Source organism: Mustela erminea, chromosome 12 (assembly GCF_009829155.1).
Source record: "Mustela erminea isolate mMusErm1 chromosome 12, mMusErm1.Pri, whole genome shotgun sequence".
Classification (NCBI taxonomy): domain Eukaryota; kingdom Metazoa; phylum Chordata; class Mammalia; order Carnivora; family Mustelidae; genus Mustela; species Mustela erminea.
In genome coordinates this window covers 14597774-14604851 of record NC_045625.1, presented here as the reverse complement: position 1 = coordinate 14604851, position 7078 = coordinate 14597774, and the positions used below count along the sequence as shown (strand labels likewise).

Below are 7078 nucleotides of genomic sequence, written 5' to 3'. Positions count from 1 at the left end.
GCTACTGCTATTACTTAAGGCTACCTTCTACTGAGCATTTACGCTGCACCAGAATCTCACCAGGCACTTTGCTCTTCTTATGTAGTGATGATGGTGATGATGATTGTACGAGGTCCAAGTGTTATGCCCACCCAGAATCTCAGGATAAGATCTTATTTGGAAGTAGGGTCTATGTGGATGTTATTGGGTAAAGAGGAGGTCATAGTGGGTTAAGATGAGACCAAAACCAATCACTGGTATCCTTATAAGAAGAGAAGAATTTGGACACGTACACAGAGAAGAGAATGCCCCATGAAAACAGAGACACAGAACAGGGCATCACGTGGAGACAAAAGCAGAGACTGCCGTGATGCATCCATAAGCCAAAGAACACTATAGACTGTCAGTAACTACCAGAAGCTGGGGAGAAGCAAGGAAGGATACTTTCCTGGGAAATCTGAAGGGTGCATAGCCATGCTATCACCTGGATTTTGGACGGACTCATACCTCCAGAACCATGGAAGCTTTCATTTTTGTTGTTTTTAAGCCAACTGATCTGGGGTCAATTGTTATGGCGGCTCTTGGATAAGTATGTAATGATTTCAGCTGTCCTTTCTGTGGTACTTTTCACAGACAGAATTATGAGAAAATTTCACATAAATTACCCCTTTCATCCTCATATGAAATCAGGAAGAGTGTTCTTCCGAACCCCATTTTGTAGATGAAGAAACGATACATCCAGAGAAGTTAGTCAATGTGCCCCAGGCTCACAGATCACTGAGTTTCTTTCACCAAGCTGTCAAGACAGTGTTTGCCTTGAGCAAACTCTTCAACCTTGAGCTTGGAGTGGTCCTTGGCCCAGTCCTAGCACACCTGTCCAAACGGAATTCCCACCGCATCTCCTCATGCAGTAACAGAGAGCACAGGTTTGGGGTTTGGGGCACAAATATGAAAGGTTTTGGAATACCAGCAATGTGACTTTTGAACAAGTTTCTGAATCTCTCTGGACCTCAATTTCCTTATCTACAAAATAGTGAAAATGGTATCTATCTTACAGTATTGCTGTCGTGATTAATGAGAAAACACAAAGTTTATGGCACATAACATGATATATAACATTTATGGTTATTTATGTTATTATCCAACCTAAAATAAATTTGCTCTTTCTCCTACTGCCTCTGTGAGGTCCCAGTTTCCTCTTTTATGCCCACTATTTCATCTTCTGAGATGCCTTTCTCCCTCATTTCTGCATATAACCACCCTACATATGACCCAAGGCCAAGTTCCAAAGCCCACTTTTCCATGGAGCCTCCCTAAATCCTTTGGCTGGAATGGCTTCTCCCTCCTCTGACAAATAGGGCCATCTACAAACACTTCGCTTAAATGGCATCCGCACTTCTGTCTTGGGTTTCTTCCTCAGTTTGGATGACAGCTGGGGATTTGTCTTTGTTTTTTAAGTACAACTTCCTTAACCCACTCAATTTCCTGGCAGAGGTAAGCAAACCGTAAATCCCAGAGCCTGGGGAATCATTCTAACACAGCCCCTACAGCCAGGTGTGCTGCCTCTGCTTCTTTTTCCTTGTTGTTATAAACTTTCCATTGTTCTTCTCAAAACTTTAAGATCCACTCTCTTCCCAACTGGGGAGGGGCGACATGTTGTTACCTCCTCCATCTTCATACCGCCTCTCCTTGAAATCTTCCTGCTGCCTCTGAAACCCAGCCCCCACTTTGAGAAAATTCATCAACTATTTCCTCAACTCACTTGACAGTTGCCTGCTAAGAGGAAGTCTATCCATCTCTAAGAGTTGTTTCCAAATTTATCATAATTGACCATCCTCCAAGCACCATTCCAAGTGTCTTATGTGGATTAACAGGTCTACTTCTCACCTGAAACATGCATCTAGGATTATCCTTCTTTATAGCTGAGGAACCAAAATAGCATGCCCATGCTCTGCAGCAAATGGGAGTCAGGGCCAGGGTTCTAACCTAGATTTAATCACAATGCCATACTCCTCAAGAGTCTAGATTGCTCCTTTCATTTGCTTGTTATTTATACCCATCTCTGATCTTTCCCCAAACTTCAAAAGAGGTAGCTGTGTTGATGACCCTCTCACGTTGCCTAGAAATGTGGCTAACACTTGTCAGCTGGATGGTGATCTGGGAACTGGAAATGACCAGGCCTGCCACACTTAAGGCCCATGAAAATGTCATGAGATTATGCAGATAAACCATAAACCTTACAGTCCAGCAAATACAAGGGTGAGCTGCTTACCAGGAATAGCACAGGCTTTCCCTTAGGGAACAGAGCTCAGAAAGGGACAAGCAATATGAAAGGAAAAGTGAACCTTAAGATCGGACAGAAAGCTGTCTGAAAAATAAGATGGGAATATGATTCCAGTGGTGGGTGCCTAACTCCGTAAATTTACGAGGACTCATTGAATTGCACACTTAATATGGGTCAATTTTATGGCACATAAATTATATCTCAGTTGAGCTGTTGAAAACAATAGGATAAAGGAAGAAGTGACATTGACGTTGCTTTGAACCTGGCCACAGTATCCACAGGGCTCATAGGCAAAGCTTCAGGCTCATGAGATTGGCCAGGGTCTGATTCCCCCCTGGGGTGGGGTTGAGGAGAGGAATTTTCCTTCGAAATTCATACAAATGCAATGTGTATAGTCAAAATCAATTGCTTAATTAAATTAGTCTAAAATGTAACATTGTATCATTTACATCAGCCGCATCTCCATCTTAATGTAAGTTTTAAGGAAATATATTTAAAGTGGAGGGTGACTGTATTTCACAAGGTTTCCCAAAGTAAAATTATCCAAAGTCTCTGAAAGCTAAAAATCTTTCAAATGACCTTGGTTATGAACACAAGTCCTCATGTACCAGGAATTCCTCAGGCTTAGTGCAGAGGTCAGCAAACTCTCTCTGCAAATGTCCAGATCATACATATTTCAGGCTTTGTGGGCCATCTGGTTGTTACTGCAACCATTTAATTCTGCTATTGTAGCCTGAAAGCAGCTACAGATAATACATCAACGAAAGGGTGTGGCTATGTTCCAGTAAAATTACTTACAGAAATAAGGAGCTGGCCAGATTTGGCCTGCATGCTGTGTTTGCTAATCCCCGACTCAGTTGGTGGGACACTAGCTCCAAACCACTGAGCTGGAGATGGAGCAGGAAAAGACTACCTCTCTCTCTCTTCCTCTTCTACACATGCACAACAATCTTACTCTCCTTTCTGTTCTTTCTCTCCTCTCTCATTCCCCAAGCTTCCTGTGTTGCTGTGTCTTGAGCATAACCCATGAGCTCTCTTCCAACCACAGTGTGTGCCTGCAAGACTTCCCATCATGGGAAGTCACTACCAGCTAGTTCACTCCCTGAGTCCCTCAAGTTTAAAATTCTAAGGAAAGAACCCAATTATCCCACCTCACCTAGAGTCCAAGCATGGATCATAGGTCGTATGGAAACTAAAGGTCAGTCATGCTCCATTCAAAGGTCTACATTGCTTATTTTGGGCTTCAGTTAGTTGGGGTTGGGGAGGGAACAAGGGGCAAGATTAAGTCCAAGATGTGGGTGTTTAAGAGCTCATAACTAAATCTCGGTGGGTTGTATTTTCCCATATGCCCAGAAACCCCAAGGTCAAGCAGAGAAACTATGGGCTTTAGCAAGAGGAAAGGGGTATTATTATCTAGTTGTGCTTTCCCCAATGACCTCAGCAAGTCACATAAACTCCCTAAGCTTTAATGTTTTCATTGGGATAATAATTGTTTCCTTAAGTGAGTATTCTACCGAGGGGATGAGAGTAATATTGGAAGTGGGAAATATGGTAGACAACCGCTACATAGCTGCTTCTCTTACTGTTACAAGAATAATGCTATCTATCTTATCTACTTGGATTCAGCAATTATTCATTTGAAGCAATTCAGTTAAGAATTTATTGGGTGTCAACTATGTAGATGAGGGTCATCATACATGAAATGTCTCTCAGAAGTGCTCAGCCCCGGACATGTGTCTGAGTTCTGTTACGGCTTTTACTACTATAATCACCCCACATCAGGTGACTGGGCGTAGAAAGCTGGACTGACACCACACCAAACAACCTGACTTAGGAGTTCGTGGCAGGCAGGCAGAGCCAGAGCCCTGCAACAAAGGCAATATAGCTCTACATAGATAGCCAGGGGAATTTTTTTCTATATTAAACTATTGATTTTTCATAAACCAAGAGCACAGAAGGCCAGTGGAAACAATCGAGTCCCAGGTCTAAAACATTAGACCGTTCTTTGTCCCTTGTTGGCCACTTTCAGGAAGTAACTTCCTTTTAGAGAAATGATAAAACTTCTTTATTTTTAGGCAGTAAATGGAAGGATAGAGGGAAGAAGGGAAGGAAAGAAGGAAGAGAGGGAGGAAGGAAGAGAGGAAGGGAGGAAGAAATGGTGCAGTAAAAGAAAGTCATCCTAAACTCAAAGACAGGAACTTGATTCAGCCACTGAGCAAATAAACACCTTCCATTCTTCAGATGTTAGGTGGTAAAGCTTGATGATTCCTATGTTTGGACATCCTGTGACTCTGTTATGGGAGGAAGGCAGCAAGGTGGGAAAGAATGAAAGAAGATATACGTAAGTGAAGGCACAGCAGGCTTCTGACGATGGTTCTAGTTGGATTCACTCCTTCAGCTTCACCTGGATTCCACATGTAAGCCCAGAGAATGTTCTCATCATAACCTTCACCTCTATCATGGAACAAATTGTGCTCATGGGGACTGAGGTGTGTTCAGTTGAGTGAGGGAGCTCTATTAAAAAAAAAAAAAGTCAAAATATTTATACAGAATTTTGGTCTCAGAGGCCTAAGCAAGTGAGGAACCATGAGATTCAGGGTAAATCTTCCTCCCCCTGGAGTTATGCCCATGGGTAGAATAAGCCTGGAGGAGATAATAAGCAGGAGAAGCTGCAGTCCATTAGTCTTTAAGACTAGCCCCTCCTCATATGTATTTAGACTGAGATTTCATGGTACTTATTAAGCATCGGTTTGGTACTCCACATACATAAGGTCATAAAAATCTTCACCTGGGGAGGGAGACATCATGGTCTCCACTTTCTGATTTTGCTGTTAGAGACCACTCACTCCTCTAAGAACAAAGCTGAATATTACGTAGAAACTGAAGACAAGATCCATCTTCTGCTACTAAGACATTTTGGTCATTGGGGGTCCCATTAATTGGAATCCGTTATGTGTCAGACACTATGATGAGCTTTTCAGACATTGTGTCATTTACTACCTCTGACAGCCCCGTGATAGGTATTACTACCCACATGTGAAATATCACAGTCACAGTCATGTCTGATGTGTCATGACTCCAGCTTATTTCCTTGGAATCAGCATGAAGAAGTTGTCCCTAGAGTCAGGCCACTACTTTTTTCTAAATATTGTTGCTCCTCTCAGCCTTGATTTTGGGTCCGGGAGCTCAGAGACACTCCGGGATCTGGAGCCACCTGTCAGATGCCATTGCATGAGCTTGCCATACTGTTCATTTGGTTTTTTTTTTTTTTTTTCCCACTTCCTGGAAGGAAGAGGGCTGGCTTACAGAGAGGTGCATGTCATAGAAGAAAATTAAACCATCAGGGTGGAGTCAATTTGTTCACTTTGGGCCCTCTCTGACCAGTGTCATTGCTCATTCATCCCTCAGCCACGACAGTCCAGCCACATGTTGCTCTATGTAGGTAAGGAGATGCCTAAACTTTCACTCAAACTTAAGTGCTGAGCTAAATTCTCACCATTTCCGGAAAGCCTTCCCTCAGCATGAGAAGGTTCTACAAACCCTCTTTCTTCTGATGTTCTAGGACTTAATTTATGTATGCATTTATTCATTTGTTCATTCATTCATTGACTCATTTATTCAGATTCTGCATGTGGTCTCTGAGCCTCCTCTGAGAACAACTTCTCATGGTTATTGCAACAGTAATTTGTCCAGGTGCCACTGTGGCTCTTCATTTTGATTATTCCAGATAAGGACCAAGAGGTAAGGATTAGTGGGCAAGTAGTTTGTATGGTGAAACCAACACCAGTAGGAGAATGGAGAAATAAGATGAGAGAAAAGAAGGCAACTCTTCAATGCTGGGCACCTGAGGAAGTAACTCCTTCTGGAAATTTTGATACTGGTTTATAGCATAGACCACAGAATTATCCCCTCCAAGTGCCAAAGGAGCTGGAATGCTTATACATTGACCTCTGTTAGGCATTGTGCAGTAGAGCATTTCCATCCTGCTGCATATATGGGGGAAGTAGTTTCAAGAGAGAAGAATCACAGGCAGTCAGAAATCAGACCAGAGCATTGACTGAAATAGTCAGAACATGGTTGTATCTCCTGTGATGGTATTTACTGTGTGCTTATCTCTCTCACCTATCTCAAAGGGTTAGCTATTTGACCCACAAAATGGGATTGTTGAAGAAATGAAGTGAGCCCTCATCACCTGTGTAAGTTGTCAGCACAGTGGGTAGCACATGATAAGTACCTAAAAATGTTAGCTGTCTTTTTATTTTTCAACAAACCCTGGGTCTGTCCCTGAGAAACTCAAGGCACTTAGACTTCCCAAGAGGGGGAAAACTGATCCCCAGAACTATCCATGACTCCTCTGAAGAAACAAGACAACTTAGCAGTAGAATGTTGCATGACTCTCTCAAGAATGGAATCTGAGGCTACCGATGTCCTTAATAGACATGCTCTTCTTACAAAGGCTTGGCCCTGCCTGAGATCACACATCTGTGGAAGACTGTTGCCAGTGCAGATGGGAACCCTGATGGGCAATGCCTTCACTCATGGATTTTCATTGTCATTCCTTCTCAGAGAGAATGGCTAACGAGTTTGCTTTCTTTATATGATGGGACAATTATTTTTCTCCTTAGCATCTCAATAAATGATGACTATATTTAGGACAAGATGCTGAGTGCAGGTCGAATCTGCATAAATAACTTCCTGAGAGATTTTGCGCAAGCTCATAAACCTGTTTGGGTTTCAATCCATGTGTCTCTTTTTCTTCTTACTCATGATTTTTGAAAATAAAATTTACATTCAATCAAATGCACTTTTTTAGGT

General features: G+C 42.4%; 1 long non-coding RNA gene across 1 annotated transcript; it reads left to right on the top strand.

Moving 5' to 3' along the window:
* Positions 1 to 5666: 5666 nt before the first annotated feature.
* On the top strand, positions 5667 to 6692 carry LOC116569943. The gene is made up of 3 exons (XR_004277254.1): positions 5667 to 5705; positions 5886 to 6004; positions 6397 to 6692. It is a non-coding gene; the product is annotated as an uncharacterized LOC116569943 (long non-coding RNA).
* The last annotated feature ends 386 nt before the right edge of the window (positions 6693 to 7078 follow it).